This window comes from Musca domestica, unplaced genomic scaffold, assembly GCF_030504385.1.
Source record: "Musca domestica strain aabys unplaced genomic scaffold, Musca_domestica.polishedcontigs.V.1.1 73, whole genome shotgun sequence".
Taxonomy (NCBI): domain Eukaryota; kingdom Metazoa; phylum Arthropoda; class Insecta; order Diptera; family Muscidae; genus Musca; species Musca domestica.
Window position 1 is genome coordinate 3059175 of NW_026712390.1, and position 18593 is coordinate 3077767.

The following is an 18593-nucleotide window of genomic DNA, read 5'->3' on the forward strand; positions in this document are numbered from 1 at the left end:
TTGGAAATCACTATCAAATTTTATAAACCCCAAGGTACCGAGAAAAAATATTTCAGGACCTCAGATTCCTATGCAAAAATTGTAAATCTAATTTTCCGAACCCCTATACATATTGTAGGTCAACAGGAGATCTATAAAAGTATTTTACAAATGCTCATAGTCATAGCTTCAGCATTTCCATGCTTTCAGCTTCCCTACCGCCACTTCTGCTTTGATTAGAAAATCGGAAAAATTCGATTATGTGGAATCGTTTGGTAGCACAAGGCATATATATTCAGAAAGTATTTGATCGAAAGCTTTCCGTCTCAATTCAGTATTTGCCATGCAGTTTTCCTGCCGCCATGTCGGGATATTATGTGATTTTTCTGTTGAATTAATTTAGGAGAACTCGTGAGCTGAACATATCGCAATATTCGGCAAATTCGGCAAATATTGAAAAATCAGCTCGGGGTAAAGCCATTGAAATTGCAAAAAGTGCAAAAACTTACACCGCAACTGAAAGAAAATAGACTCAAAAGAGCTAAAGAGTTGCTTTGCTTCGCCAAAAAGTGGTGAACTGCCGAATTTGGTTTGGTGATCTTCGATGAGATAACATTCGTTGTCCAGCAGTTTGTAAACAGAACAAAATGATGGTGTTTACTTGCCAATGAGGTCAGGTCAGCTGAAAATGTGAACCTTCAGTTGGCCACCAGAACTAAAACGCCGACCATGGTGATGCTGATGGATCGGTCATAACAGCCGATGGTATTGTGTCTGGAGTATTTTGGAAATCAAGGTTGGCACTAAAAAATACCAAAGTGTCAATCACCTCAAGCAAGCGCTTCGCCGGGAATGGGCCAAAATACCGCAGAGTAACATTCGCAACATTGAATAATCATAGCTCTTATAAAATGTTACGTAAAAGTTCGATTATCTTCACAATATTTTTATTAACCCAAGGTCGAGTGTGAAGATGAAATATATCGGTCCACTCCTTCTGGTACCTCCCCCCACAAAGGGATCAACATTTTGAATATCCCTAAAGCTCATAAAACGAGAAATTAACATCCGCTTCCATTCAAACTTTGCTCATCTCAATGTCGATGGTCGTTCTCTGCTCGTATTAATCGACCGTGGCATCAGAATAAATGCCGAATATTATGGCGAAAATATTTTGGAGGGTGTATTAAAGCCTTGGACACGCAAACATTTTGGCCGCAGACCTTGGACATTCCAACAGGACCAAGCATTGCATCGCACTCAGAACGCGCCACCAAAGAATGGTTACAAAATGAGGTTCCCCCTCGCTTAATTTCCAGCGCACAATGGCCACCAAAATCTCCGGATAGTAATCCATTGGGCTATTGTGTCTGGAGTACTTTGGAAAGTAAGGTTGGCACTAAAAAATACCAAAGTGTCGATCACCTCAAGCAAGCGCTTCGCCGGGAATGGGCCAAAATACCGCAGAGCCACATTCGGGCAGCGTGTGACGGTTTTATTGGCCGTTCGAAGGCCATAATTCGTGCCAAAGTTGACCAATTCGAACAAATCTAAACTTATTCTAAAATTTGATAATATTTCCGACCTTTTTTGCTTTCATTCAATAAAATTTAAGAAAAAATGTAAAAATTATAGCGTTTGACTTTGTTGCAGTTTTTTTTTTTATCTCATCCTGCAATAATAATAATTAAACAAAAAATATTTAAAGATCAATTACAAAAATAATATTTTTAAAAATATTTTTTCACCAATCCCACATCGAAATATTTTTTCCGAAAATCGACGAGGATTTTTTAATTGTTTTGTCAAGAGCCCAACGTTCAGTAAATTCCCTAAAAAAATATTTCTTCGATCGTCCAAAGCAGCTTGGATTTTTTAAATATATTTTTCAAGCACTCAAGGCTGTTGGGACTTTAAACAAAAATAAATAAAGTAAAAATAAACTAAAAACCAGTAAAGAAAGTCTTAAAGTCGGGCGGGGCCGACTTTATGATACGCTACACCACTTTGCTAATTTAATAGACCTCCACATAACAATTAAAAGTTTTTATGGGAGAATTCAGTCATTCAAGCAACGATTATAATTTTAATTTAAAGTTCAAAGGACTAAATATGCCGAAGCATTTGTATCTTTTAAATTCGGACTTGTATTGCCCATTGCACAATTAATTTAAAATCGGATAATGATATATATGGGAGCTATATCTAAATCTGAACCGATCGCGATAAAATTTGGCAAAGATATTTCTGAGCTGTATTTGATATATTTCCCTGAATACCGTTGTTACGGAGTGCATATTACGGCTGTGGAGGACTAAAATAACAAATCGGATGAACAGTATATAATAGAGCTATAGCTATATTAGAACCGATTTTCACCAAATTTGACATACGAGCTTCTAAACTCAATTCGGTCGTAAGTGGTGCGCAATAAAAGGTAAATCGGACGAAGTTATAAATGGGAGCTATATCCAAATCTGAACCGATCTCGATATAATTTTGCAAAGGTGTTTCTGAGCTACATTTAATATATTTCCCCAAATATTGTTGTTACAGAGTGCATATTACGGCTGCGGAGGACAAAAATAACAAATCGGATGAACAATATATATGGGAGCTATAGCTATATCTGAAGCGATTTCGATCAAATTTGACGTACTTGTTTCTACTCTCATTTCGGTCATAAGTGCCAAATTCCATCCCATTTGGGTTAATATTACACGTTTGGCGCCCAATAAAAGCCAAATCGGACGAAGTTATATATGGGAGCTATATTCAAATCTGAACCGATCTCGATAAAAATTTAGCAAAGGTATTTCTGAGCTGTATTTGATATATTTCCCCAAATATTGTTGTTACAGTGTGCATATTACGGCTGCGGAGGACTAAAATAACAAATCGGATGAACAATATATATGGGAGCTATAGCTATATCTGAACCGATTTCGATCAAATTTGGCATACTTATTTTCAGGCCTAATTTGGTTGTATGTGCAAAATTTCATACTATTCGGGCTGATATTACACGTTTGGGGCACAATAAAAGGCAAATCGGACGAAGTTATATGTAGGGGAGCTATATCCAAATCTAAACCGATCTCGATAAAATTTAACAAAAGGTATTTCTGAGCTGTATTTGATATATTTCCCCAAATATTATTGTTACAGAGTGCATATTACGGCTGCGAAGGACTAAAATAACAAATCGGATGAACAATATATATGGGAGCTATAGCTCTATCTGAACCGATCTTCACCAAATTTGACATACTAGTTTCTAGACTCAATTCGGTTGTATGTGCCAAATTCCATCCCATTTGGACAAATATTAGACGTTTGGTGCACAACGTAAAGGTAAATCGGACGAAGTTATATATGGGAGCTATGTCCAAATTTGAACCGATCTCGATAAAATTTCGCAAAGATATTTCTGAGCTGTATTTGCTATATTTCCCTGAATATCGTTGTTACGGAGTGCATATTACGGCTGCGGGGCACAAAAATAACAAATCGGATGATCAATATAAATGGGAGCTATAGCTATATCTGAACCGATTTCGATCAAATTTAGCATACTTATTTCCAGACCCAATTTGGTTGTATGTGCAAAATTCCATACTATTCGGGCTGATATTAGACGTTTGGTGCACATTATAAGGCTAATCGGACGAAGATGTATATGGGAGCTATATCTAAATTTTTACCGATTATCTCCAATTTCAATAGGGTCCGTCCTTGGGCCAAACAAATGTTGTTTGCAAAATTTCATCTCAATCGGGCAATAAATGCGACCTGCATTTTGTTCACAAAAATACATGGACAGACGGACGGACGGACAGGCGGACATGTATAAATCGACTCAGAATGTGATTCTATGCAGATCATCAAAAGGACCTATGGGTCTATCTCGTTTCCTTTTGCCTGTTACAAACAAATGCACAAAGACATAATACCCTGACCACCACCTTGTGGTGTAGGGTATAAAATTGAATTTTTAAAATATTATTTTCAAGCCCAAAAATAGGAGTTATTTAAAAAAAAAAATAATAATTTTTTGAATATTTTAAAATATTATTTTCAAGCATCCTTAAAGAAGGGGATATTTAAAAAAATCCTTTTTTGTTGATTTTTTTAAAATAATATTTTTAAGTTAATTTTTTAAAAATATTTTTTGTCAAAGAAAAAAAAATTCTAGGATTTTTTTTAATTTGCAAATATTATTCTCTAGAAACCATAACCATATATATTTTTAGCTCCAGAATTCCCAGTCATTAATCATATTAAGTGGTACTAGTCAGCTTAAAAATACATATGTCATTCGAGGTTTCCAGTCCAATCTGCCAATACAGCACGTATTTCGTTTCGCTAATTTAAATGACAATAAATGCCAATAATTCCATTCGAATAATAAGAAACGTGTTAAATTTCAAAATAAATACGGCAGAATAAAAAACAAATCCTAATGAACCTCAGTCGGTCAAGACAATAGAAAATAATACGAAATTTCTAAACGGCAAACACAAACAGGTAGGTAGATGGAAGGCCAACAAACCTGCAAGGAAACGGGTAATTTGATACGCAAAGGACACACTTCCTGTTTGTGAAAGGATGCCTGACAGACAGCAAGGATATGCAAACATACATATGTGTATGAGCCTTAGCAACACTTAGGAGACAATTTTGTTGGCTAATCCTTCAGACGAAAATGCCCACTCAAACAGGACATGTGTGTGTGTGTCTTTTTGTCCCGCCAAGAAAGTGGCCGTTATGATGATGTTTACTTTTCATGTGAACCGCTTTACCATGTGTTTCTGTTTCTTCCTCTGTCTTGGGATTTTTTTTGCAGACATCCTTTGCGACATCACTTGGTGACCCACTTGAAAATGTGTCCTTTCAAGGATATGCCATAGGCCCGCCAGCTAGTTTTTTTCTTTTTATTTTGACATTTTTTTTTTGAAATTTTCTTGGGTCCCACAAAACTTGTGTTTGCTTGGCAATTAAAGGGAGGAAAAAAATCGGCAGCAACAACACAAAACTTAAATATCATCTTTGCATACCAGCAAGAACAATTCACACACACACACACTCACACACAAATAACTAAGTCGACAAAAACAAACTTTAATTGTTCGTTTTCGTATCTAAGTCAAGGTAAGAGACCCAATTTTCGACATGTATTTCAAATCGCATTGAAGTCGGCAACAACAAAAACAACAACAACAACTAAACAAAGTTTTAGCCAAAACATCAACAACAACTACTCATTCTTGCCAAAAAAAAACAAAAACTGCCGCTGCTGATAATGACATAATCAGAAGTTCGCATTTGAAGTGTTGAATTGAAGTAAATTACAGAGAAGATGATTCAATGGGGAACAAATAACAAGTCATTATTATACCCTCCACCATATTATGGAGGGTATATTAACTTTGTCATTCCGTTTGTAACTCCTCGAAATACTCATATCAGACCCAACAAAGTATATATATTCTTGATCAGCGTAAAATTCTAAGTCGATTTAGCGATGTCCGTCTGTCTGTCTGTCTGTCTGTCTGTCCGTCTGTCTGTCTGTCTGTCTGTCTGTCTGTCCGTCTGTCTGTCTGTCTGTTGTAATCACGCTATCTTTCGAATGAATTGAGATAGGTGGCTAAAATTTTGCACACATGTTTATTTTTCCAGTAGGCAGGTTAAGTTCGTAAATGGGCCATGTAGGTCCACGTTTTCATATAGCCCCCATATAACGGTACCTCCCTATATTCGGTATTTTGATGATTTTAGCGACATTATTCACGGGAATTGTTTTAAATTTGGTATTTGAAGTTCAAAATGGATACTACACCCTAAGACGGAAAATTATCCGTGCAGGTCCACGTCTTCGTATAGCCCCCATATAACGGTACCTCCCGATATTCGGTATTTTGATGATTTTAGCGACATTATTCACGGGAATTGTTTCAAATTTGGTATTTGAAGTTCAAAATGGATACTACATCCTAAGGCGGAAAATTATCCGTGCAGGTCCACGTCTTCGTATAGCCCCCATATAACGGTACCTCCCTATATTCGGTATTTTGATGATTTTAGCGACATTATTCACCGGAATTGTTTTAAAATTGGTATTTGAAGTTCGTTATGGGAACTAAAGTCTGTGACAGAAAATTGTCTGTGCGGGTCCAGGTCTTCGTATAGCCCCCATATAACGGTACCTCCCTATATTCGGTATTTTGATGATTTTAGCTACATTGTTCACCGTTTATTTCAAGTTTCGAATTTGAATATGGTAATGGCTTATGACCAACAATGCCTATGCATGTCCACGTCGTATAGACCCCAAAATAACGGCTATATTCGGTATTTTTAAAATTTTAACAGAATTTTTTAAGGATTTTATTTTTTGAAAATTTCCAAATTCGTTGCAAATGGTGGAGGGTATTAAAAGTTCGGCCCGGCCGAACTTACTGCTTTTTAACTTGTTTTTTTATTATTTTGGGGGAGATTCAAGGTTGACAGATCACGAAAAATATTTGAGAGCTGCTAATTTTCAATAAATTTTTTTTTTAAATTAATTATTTATTGCACATACAGGGTGAGATGAAAAAACGGCGACCAACTTCAGACTGCTGTCATTTCTAAGCCACTCGTCCAACAGCTGTTAAAATTATTCCAGTGATAGTCCATTATATTGTTTACAAGCGTACAAAAGCATTTTGCTGAGAATTTCCCAGATAAAATGTTATTCGTTATTCGGAATTCCAGCGTGATAGTGTGATTTTTTTATATTTGGCTGGAGAGCCACAAGTGGCTATCGTTAGAGCACTCCAGCATTTAAATGTGAATAAATCTTTTGTGTCTCGTACCATCGCTCGTTATCGTGATACTAGTAGCGTAGCCCGACGACGTCAAGGAAGTGGACGGAAGAAAACAGCAACATCAGCAGAAATGGTTCGAAAAGTAAAGAAGGGACTTGATCGAAACCCGCGTCGCAGTGGCCGAAAAATGGCTCATGAGCAGAACATATCGCAATATTCCATTTGGCATTGAAAAATGAGCTCGGGTTAAAGCCATTGAAATTCCAAAAAGTGCAAGAACTTATACCGCAACAGAAAAAAATTCGACTCAAAAGAGCTAAAGAGTTGCTGAAGTACCGAATTTGGTTTAGTGGTCTCCGATGAGAAAACATTCGTTGTCCAGCAGCTGGTAAACAAACAAAATGAGGTCAGCTGAAAATGTGCACCTTCAGTTGGCCACCAAAACTCAAGCGCCGGCCATGATGATGGTGAGGGCCGCCATAACAGCTGATGGTCGGTATCCGCTCGTATTATTCGACCTTGGTATCAGAATAAATGCCGAATATTATGGCGAAAATATTCTGGAGGGTGTATTAAAGCTTTGGGCACGCAAACATTTTGGCCGCAGACCTTGGACATCCCAACAGGACCCAGCATTGCATCGCACTCAGCACGCGCCACCCAAGAATGGTTATAAAATGAGGTTCCTCGTTTCATTTCCAGCGAACAATGGCCACCAAAATCTCCGGATACCAATCCGTTAAAGTATTGTGTCTGGAGTATTTTTGAAAGTCGATCACCTCAAGCAAGCGCTTCGCCGGGAGTGGTCCAAAATGCCGCAGAGCAACATTCGGGCAGCGTGTGATGGTTTCACTGGCCGTTTGAAGGCCATAATTCGTGCCAAAGGTGACCAATTCGAACAAATCTAAACTTATTCAAAAATTTGAAGGTATTTCCGACATTTTTTCCTTTCATTTAATAAAATGAAAAAAATGTAAAAATTATGGCTTTTGCCTTTGTTGAAGTTTTTTTTTATCTCAAGCTGTACAGAAATTTTTTCTAGGTTCTAGAGGTCCTACAAAGTTTTATAGAAAGTTGTTTGTGGACCCTCTAGATCCCTGCAAAATTATATAGAATATTTTTCATAGATGCGGATGGGTCTGTATTTTCATAGGCATCCTAGGGAATTTTTTCACAGATCCAAAACGGGTCTTATGAGGTTTTATAGAACATTTTTCGTTGATCCTCGAGATCCTACCAAAACAAAACATGCGGATGGGCCTGTATTTTAATAAGCATCCTTGGGCCAACTTTCTAGGGATATTTTCAGAGATCCACTGGGGCCTAAACATTATTTTTTAAATTCTTAAAAACGCCAATGGCGCCTATTTTTATAGCAATTTTTTCATTGGCCATAGGCTTCCTCAAGATTCTTTTTTTATAGAAAATTGTTCGTGGACCCTCAAGATCCCAGCAAATTTATATAGAATATTTTTCGTAAATGCAGATGGGCCTGTATTTTCATGGGCATCCTAGGGACAACATTTAGGGAATTTTCTCAGAGATCCAAAACGTGTCTTATAAATTTTTATAGAAAATTGTCCGTTGACCCTAGAGATCCTACCAAAACAAAACATGCGGAACGGCCTGTATTTTAATAAGCACCCTAGGACCAACTTTCTAGGGATTTTTTCAGAGATCCATTGGGGCCTTAACATTTTTTTTTAATTTTTAAAAAACGCCAATGTGCGCCTATTTTTATAGCAACTTTTTTATTGGCCCTAGGCTTCCTCAAGATCCTACCAAAATTATATAGACAATTTTTCGTATATTCAGATGGGCCTGTATTTTCATAGGCATCCTAGGGCCAACTTTCTAGGACCACTGGGGCCTAAAAAAATAAAGAAAGTTTCCAAAAAAAACCGTAAATGCGGATGGGCCTGTCTTTTCATAGGCATCGTAAGGCCAACTTTCTAGGAGAGCCACTGGAGCCTAAATAAATTCGGAGAAGTTTCCAAAAACCCTCTGTTTTTTGGCAATTTTTTCATTTTCCCTAGATACCCATAATTTTTTTCTAATCCAATGGCACGTAAAATTTTGTTAAAAAATGTTATATGTTAAGATACTTTTTTTTTAATCCTCCAAAAAATCAATTTTATTCCCAGAAAGCAAGACCTTGACAAAATCCATAAAATTAGCCGGACTGTCACTTGTCTTTGTCATCAATTTGCAGACATCTTCTTGGTTTAATTAGTACTTCCTCGAAGTCCCACAAAATTCTCTTTTACATTTTCATTAAAGGGAAATTCCAAAAAAAAAAAAAAAAAAAAAAAAAACAAAACAAAGAAAAAACTACGATCAACATTTTTTTAATCTCTCATCAGTATCTCAATGGCTATACCAGCTGCTTGAGAAGCCCATGGAAAATCGAAAACTATGACAAAATTGTAAATTGCAGCAAGAAATTATCGCTGACAAGTTTTGCTTTTGACTGATTTTCCATTTGCTTTGTCGGGAATCATGAAGGATGGGGAGGAAATGCGATGCAGCTATGTGTAGGGGCGTTGGGACAGCACTGCAGAAGTCTCGCTATTTTTAGGTCTCTTGAAAAGTCACAACATCTTTGCCTTTATTTCCTAGCCATAAAAATAGTTTTTTTGCTTGTGTGGGGAGTTTTTTTTAAAAGTCTAGCCATTCACCCCACATTATGTGGCTTCATGTCACTCATGGAAAAGTGTGGAGCGCAAAGTAAAAAGATTTTAAATGCCTGGGAAATTTATTGCCCTTGGGAGTTTTAAAACGCCTCTTCCATAATAAAGAAAAAATACCTTACAAACATAAAAATGGTACCATGGCATGAAATGGTGGAAGTGACCCCCAAGAATTTTCCAAAAATTTTTCCGAAAGAATTTTCCTAATCCAAAACAGTTAACAGACCAATTTTTTTCTGAGTGTAAAACGCAAGTGAATTATTTCAAGTGAATGTGCCTTGAGGTAAAGAGAATGATAAGTTGGTTACCTGGTGTTAATGTTGTCTCAACGTCTATTATCGCTGTTGTTAATAATCGATTGACTTGCAAATTATGTACCGGTTGAGCGGGTTGTCAACTCTTGGCTGGCTTTAAGCCAGACATCATCAAGTCGTTGTATATTAGCTGACGATTTTGTTTGCCAAATGACAATCGTTGGCCGGTAAATGTGTTTTCTTCACTTTGACTTTCGCATTTCTTCCGTTTTTTTGCTCCCCACGAAGTCTTTACGGGAATGCCATATAACTTTTCAATAAATAGGTCACATTCTTCAGAATCGGAATAAATAATTCGTTGGTGCGATAGAGAACATCAGAAGAATACAAAAAATGTATGATAATCAAATAAGAGGCCGGAGGACTTCATTAGGCTCATGGCAATGAAGAACTTTATAGGTTTTTGGAAAGAATAAAGTTCTGCTATGAAACATATGTGAAACTTGACAAGATTAACAAAATTTATGGTAGATACGAACCTTACAATCCATTACTATACAGAATATAATAAATTACATATAATCTACAAAAGAAAAGCCTTTAATGATTCCTTCTTCAATTTCAAGCTCGACGATTCAATGATAGACTCCCAGAAGCTTGATCTAAATGAGGTATTTTTTGCATCTTATTTATTGCTCTATTTTACAAGCTAAAAGAAGACTCTTTCCCCTTTCAAATGCCGGAATTTTCTTAGCGATACTTAGTCTAAGTCAGAAGTTATGACGCAATGAGTGGGAACGTAATTTTATGCCTTGTCCTAGCAAGATAACTCGACTTCGAACAATATTTTTACCAAGTTTGTAGAATTCCAGGAAGAAATTATATTAATTTTTGAAAGCAGAACAACCCTCCCATTCAAAATTTAGTTATTTCATGAAGATACAGTGACTACTTCAAAAGTTATGGGCTCTGGAAGAGTGTTACCCAAAAACGCAAAAAATTTTACCCATTTGCGCACTTCTCTTTAGTATGACAGATCTCAGAAATATGAAGAGCTATGTTTACGATATTTCTAGCAAAGTAAATGCACTATTCAAGCTTTCGAAAACGGTGTTTCTTATTACAATATGTAGTCAGAGTTAAGAGATTGGACTTCACAAGGCAATAGCAGATTACTCCGCGATGGTGTAAGAATCCTCAACACCAGGCAACATTGTTTGTCATGTTTGAGAAGAATTCAAGTTGAAATATTGTCACTGCTGGACACGAAAAACAACCGCGCTTTCAAACTCAATTCATTTTATAAAGATATAGCAACTGTTTCCTAAGTTATGGGCTCTGGAAGGCGGTTACCCAAAAACACCAAAAATTTAGCGCTTTTGCGCGCATGTCTTTATTTGTTCATATCTCTATAATTTGATGAGCTATTTCAACGCAATTTATAGTCAAGTAAATGCAATGCTTAATCTTTCGAAAACTGTATTTTTCATCAAAATATATAGTCTGAGTTAAAGGTTATGACCTCACAAGTCGGAGTGTAATTTTAAACATGTGGTCTTGAGAAATACCACGAATGAAAGCAAACTTTTTTTTTCGTTTCTTTTGGGGAATATGCAAGCGGAAAAGTAGATGTTGCCGGAAATAAGAAGCACCTCCGTTTTTAGAATCAAGTTAGTTTATGAATATAAAACGACTTCTTCAAAAATATATAGGCTCTGAAAGGGTGTTACCCAAATAGACCAAAAAATTGGTCTGATTTGCGCACATGTCTTCATTCGGACATATCTCTGGAATTTGATGAGCAATATGGATGCAACTTACAGAAATGAGAGGGGGATGTAGTTAGTTTTTAATATCTTATAATATAATGGTAATGCTAAAACAGGATCATAAAATAGGGCTCTATAAATACGACTATTGAGATATACTTATAATTTTGTTAAAAACTGTCATTCGAACATTTTCCCTTTTTTTTGTAAAATTTTGCAATGATTTGTGAAAATATCTGTAATTATCTCAAAGTATATGTTTCTAGGATCACGTTTACCTTTTTTCGTGAAGTTTAATCTATTAATCTAGAAGTTATGGCTCCTGAAAGTTATCTGCTTAAAAATGTCTAAAAGTTGGCACAATTTTGCGCATGTCCTAATTAAGCCATATCTCGGGAGTTAAGTGAGCTATATAAACAAATGTTACATTTATGTAAATCTAAGAGGTCTTTCTTTCAGAATAAATAAATTTTCTCGGGAAAAATTGGATCAGAACCAAGTATATACCTAAGGGAATAAAAATTTCCATAATTCCATACATCCTCTTAAAGAACTTTGAATTTATCAATATTTAGGTGTGTTGAAGAGGGGAATATCACAAAATCTGCTCATTACTGGTGTAGTAAGAGTTGAAACTTTCGAAATCTAGTTGTTTTATGAAGATACATCGAGCACTACCGAAGTTATGGCCCCTGGAAAAGGGTTAACCCAAATAATCCCTCAAAATTTTAAAACAAACGAAATATCTTTGAATTTTCTTTTTTAAGATTTCAAATATTTGTTTAAATTTATTGTTCTTTATTCATAGGATCTTATTCTAGGATCTTCTTTAGCTGATTATTTGAAGAGATATCTATTAATATAGAAGTTATAGTTCATAGAAGATATTTACTCAAAAAAGGTCGACAATTTGGCACAATTTTGCGCATGCCAACATTTTGCCATATCTCTGGTATTATGTGAGTTATATTAACAAATGTTACATTTGTGTAAAGCTAAGAGGTCTGCCTTTCAGAATAAATTAATTCTGTGGGGAAAAATTGGACCAGAACTAAGGATTTATCCATGAGAATAAAAATTTCTATAGTTGCGTACAACATCTTAACGAACTTTGTATTCAACAATATTTTCGTGTATCGAAGGGCGAAACATCACGAAATCTGTTCATTACTGGTGGAGTAAGTGTTCAAACTCTCGAAAACTAGTTGTTTTATGAAGATACTTCCAGTACTACAGAAGTTATGGCCCCTGGAAAATTGTCAAAATTTTTCAATTTTGCGTATGCCCTAATTTAACCATATCTCGGGTATTATGTGAGCTATATGTTACAAATGTCACATTTATATAAAATTAAGAAGTCTATATTTCAGAATAAATAAATTTTCTAGAGAAAATTTAGATAAGGACCAAGAATATACCTAAGGGAACAAAAATTTCGATAGTTACGTACAACTTCTTAAAGAATTTTGAACTTAGCAATATTTTCGTGTATCGAAGGGCGAAATATCACGAAATCTCTTCATTACTGGTGGAGTAAGTGTTCAAACTTTCGAAATCATGAAGATACACCGAGTATTTAAGAAGTTGTAGCCCCTGAAAAATTGACAAAATTTTTCAATTTTGCGTATGCCCTAATTTAACTACATCTCGGGTATTATGTGAGCTATATTAACAAATGTTACATTTATGTAAAGCTAAGAGGTCTATATTTCAGAATATACAAATTCTCTGGGGAAAAAGTGGATCAGGATTAAGCGTATACCCATGGAAATAAAAATGTCGATAGTTAAGTACAACGTCTTAACGAACTTGGAATTTAGACATTTTTACGTGTTTTGAAGGGCGGAATATTACTAAATATGTTCATTACTGGTGTAGTAAGAGTTCAAACTTTTGAAATCTTGTCGTTATATGAAGATACACCGAGTATTTCAGAAGTTATGGCCCTTAGAAAATGTTTAACCCTAAAAATCTCTCAAAATTTTCAAACAAAAATGTCTTTGGATTTTTTTTTTTAATTTTAAATATTTTTGTTTTAAATTAATAATTTTTTAATTTACTGTTTTATATTCGAAAGCTCCATCCAAAAATCTCCCAATGAATTTTTTATATTATTTTAAATGTTAATCCCCCAAAACTTGCCCGAATAGCTGCATACAAAATCCGCATTTAATTTTCAATATCCCCTCCTCCTCTCCCCTAAGTGTTTTCTTTATATCTTTTTACCTACTTGTTTGTATTTTTCTATTTCCCGTTTTGTTTCCATTTAGCTTTTAAAATATTATGAAAAGAAAATAAAGTCAAGAAAAAGGCAACACTTCAGGAAGGCGAACGTCGGCGGGATGCTGCAACAAAATGGAAATGTGTCAAATCTGGTTATGGCCCATTTCTTTTCGTTTCGTATTTGGTCTTTCAAAACATGTGTGAACTCTTTTTGTTGTGTTTTTGGTTTTCAGATTTCTTGCTGTTGTTGTTTGGCATCCTCAGGTTGTATTTAAAAATATATTTTGGTTCGGTTTATGTTTAATGGATGAAAGGCTTTAAACGTGTCCGTATGTTTTCCCGCCCATTACATGTTGATCTACTTCAAAAGATGATGGGGTGGGGGGTGTTTGACAACCGTGACAAGACAATATTTTAGAAATATTTCAAAAGATTTTGGTTTAATGTTTTCTTTATGAGACCAGGTCAGGTCAGGTTTGGCATGGAAATGGGAAATTGGGAAATTATTAGAAAATTTTTATTTTTGAAAAATTTTCGCAGGTCTCAACATTTTTATACCCTCAGCCATATGTCTAGAGTGCCTCATCGACATATCGATTTTAGATCCTAGGTCTCTTTGGACCAAGTCCGTTTCAGGACATTTGGAGTCAATATAGAGATATCCGTCCGTCTGTCTATTTGGCTGGCTGGTGCCAACGATAACTCTCGAAGGGAGTATCCGATTTGGTCCAAACTTGGAAAATCGTAATATTAGTATCAAACTTATATTGAACTCGGAGATGGTCAATAAAGGTCCACTCCTTGTGGTACCTCCCCCACAAAAGGTTGAAATTTAAAAAAAATATATTTTACTGCAAGATAGAGAAAGGATCTTTCGATTTGGTGCAAACTTTGCAAATCCTAATATTTCCATCAGTGCTAGGTCAGGTGCTAAAATGGACAAATGGACAGTTTACTCCATGAAGTACCTCCACCTCCAAAGGTAAAAATCTTGAATGATTATAACTCTTATAAAATGTAATGTAAGAGTCCGATTGTCTTCAAATTTCACACACCCTAATATTTCTATCAACTCAAGTTCTGGTATGAAGATGGCATATATCGGTCCACTTCTTCTGGTACCTCCCCCACAAAAGGTTGAAAATTTTGAATATCCATAAACCCCATAAAACGCGAAATTAACATCCAATTCCATTCAGACTTAACACAACTCAATATTTCTATCAGCTCAAGATATGTTATAAAGATTGTAGAGATCGGACCATATCTTCTGGTACCTCCCCCACAAAGGGTCAAAGTTATGAATAACCAAAACGAATATAAAATCTAAAATAAGCATCCGATTACTTTCAAATTTTCGAATATCTCAATATTTCTACCAACACAAGATATGCTGTGAAGATGGGATGTATCGGTCAATTCCTTTTGGTACCTCCCCCACAAAGGGTCAAAATTTCGAATAACCATGAAACTTATAAAACGCGAAATAAGCATCCGATTACTTTTAAATTTCGAATATCTCAATATTTCTACCAACACAATATCTGTTATAAAGGTGGTAGAGATCGGATCATTCCTGCTGGTACCTCTCCCACAAAGGGTCAAAATTTGGAATAACCGTTAAGGTCATAAAACGAGAAAATAAGCATCCGATTACTCTCAAACTCAGATCATCCAAATATTTCTATCCACACAAGATCTGTTGTGAAGATGGACAATATCGGAGTACTCCTTCTGGTACCTCCCCCACAACGGGTCAAAATTTGGAATAACCGTTAAGGTCATAAAATGTGAAATAAGCATCCGATTACTTTCAAATTTCGAATATCTCAATATTTCTACTAACACGAAATCGGCTGTGAAGATGGAATATATCGGTCCACTCCTTCTGGTACCTCCCCCACAAAGGGTCAAAATTTGGAATAGCCACGAAGTTCATAAAACTCAAAATAAGCATCCGATTACTTTCAAATTTCGAATATCTCAATATTTCTACTAACAGGAAATCGGCTGTGAAGATGGAATATATCGGTCCACTCCTTCTAGTACCTCCCCCACAACCGGTCAAAATTTGAAATAACCACGAAGTTCACAAAACTCAAAATAAGCATCCGATTACTTTCAAATTTCGAATATCTCAATATTTGTACCTACACAATATCTGTCATAAAGGTGGTAGAGATCGGACCATTCCTGCTGGTACCTCCCCCACAAAGGGTCAACGTTTTGAATAACCGAAACGATAATAAAATCCGAAATAAGCATCCGATTACTTTCAAATTTCGAATATCTTAATATTTCTACTAACACAAAATCTGCCGTGAAGATGAAATATATCGGTCTACTCCTTCTAGTACCTCCCCCACAACGGGCCACAATTTGGAATAACCACGAAGTTCATAAAACTCAAAATAAGCATCCAATTATTTTCAAATTTCGAATATCTCAATATTTCTACTAACACAAATTCTGCCGTGAAGATGGAATATATCGGTCCACTCCTTTTAGTACCTCCCCCACAACGGGTCAAAGTTTGGAATAACCGTTAAGGTCATAAAACGTGAAATAAGCATCCGATTACTTTCAAATTGCGAACATCTCAATATTTCTACCAACACAATATCTGTTATAAATATGGTAGAGATCGGACCATTCCTGCTGGTACCTCCCCCACAAAGGGTCAAAATTTGGAATAACCACGAAGTTCATAAAACTCAAAATAAGCATCCGATTACTTTCAAATTTCGAATATCTCAATATTTCCACTAACACAAGATTTGGTGTGAAGATGGGATATATCGGTCCACTCCTTCTAGTACCTCCCCCACAACGGGCCAAAATTTAGAATAACCACAAAGTTCACAAAACTGAAAATAAGCAACCGATTACTTTCAAATTTCGAATATCTCAATATTTCTACTAACACAATATCTGTTATAAAGGTGGTAGAGATCGGACCATTTCTTTTGGTACCTCCCCCACAAAGGGTCAAAATTTGGAATAACCACGAAGTTCATAAAAATCAAAATAAGAATCCGATTACTTTAAAATTTCGAATATCTCAATATTTCAACAAATACAGGATCTGTTATAAAGATGGTAGCGATCGGACCATACCTGCTGGTACCTCCCCTACAAATTGTCAAAGTTTGGAATAACCATGAAGTTCATAAAACGCGAAATAAGCATCCGATCCCTTTCAAATTTCATACATCTCAATACTTATATTTAAGCACGATCTGCTGTGAAGATGGACAATATCGGATCATTCCTTCTGGTACCTCCCCCACAAAGGGTCAAAATTCGGAATAAACATGAAAGTCACAAAACGCGAAATTAACATTCGCTTCCATTCAGATTTGGTACATCTCAATATTTCCACCAACAAAAGATCTGGTGTGAAGATGGTAGAGATCGGACAATTCCTTCTGGTACCTCCCCCACAAAGGGGTCCAAGTTTTGAATAATCAAAACGATTGCAAAATCCGAAATAAGCATCTGATTACTTTTAAATTTCGAATATCTCAATATTTCTACCAACAAAATATCTGTTATAAAGATGGTAGAGATCGGACCATTCCTGCTGGTACCTCCCCCACAAAGGGTCAAAATTTGGAATAACCATGAAGCTTATAAAACGCGAAATAAGCATCCGATTACTTTCAAACTCGGCACATCCAAATATTTCTATCTACATAAGATCTGTTGTGAAGATGGACAATATCGGAGTACTCCTTCTGGTACCTTCCCCACAACGGGTCAAAATTTGGAATATCCATAGAGCTCATAACACGTGAAATTAACATCCGATTACTTTCAAATTTCGAACATCTCAATATTTCTACCAACACTAGAGCTGGTATGAAGATGGGATATATCGGTCCACTCCTTCTGGTACCTCCCCCACATAGGGTCAAAATTTGGAATAACCATGAGGCTTATAAAACGCGAAATAAGCATCCGATCCCTTTCAAATTTTGAACATCACAATATTTCTACCAACACAAGAGCTGGTATGAAGATGGAAGATATATCGATCCACTCCTCCTAGTACCTCCCCTACAAAGGGTCAAAATTTTAAATAATGACAACTCTCATAAAATGCGAACTTTTCGAAAAATTATCAAATATTTCATTTGAAGTGAAGAAAGTAGTTTGTCCTCCAAGAACCTATAACAGGTTAAGAACAATTTTCGGAGGCCCCTTTAAGGTTCTCTTTTTTCGGGAGACCTACACAGCCTCTTCTCTCTCTTTCTATCAAAAACCTCCCATATTTTATTTATCTGCGCTTGGAAAATTTCACACAAAACGCCCCTCAATATGCTCAAATCTCTGAGCCCTGATGTCTTCCCCCTCTACTAATCTGTCATTATGCATGAAATTTCCAATCCTCAATTGGAGATAATGAAATACGCCCCTTAAAAAAATAATTGAAAATTTGTCAACATCTCTTTAAAAATAAACAAAGAAAAGGGGCCCTTTGGGGATGGTTTCCAATTGAAAAATAATCATTTCCCCACTCTACGGCGATCATTGTCAAGGAGATTACAAAAAAAAAGAAAAAAAAAACTACAACTACAACAAAATAAATTTCGAAAATTAGAATAGAGAATTGAGGACGTTGCGAGGAGACATGTGTTGCCGGCATGTAATTAACACCACTAAATGTTTTCCAGAGTACCAAGGAGGAAATGACAGCACGCGAGTGCTGTGGGTACTTGAGGTTACAAGGACGCCTAAGGATCTGGCGACGACATGTGTGGTGCGTGTGTTTGTGTAAGCCTTCTTTTGAAATTTTAATCTGGGCATAAATTATGTGCCAAAGGAGGAATTTATTATTAATTTGTGAATGAAGATTTAGTGCAGGCA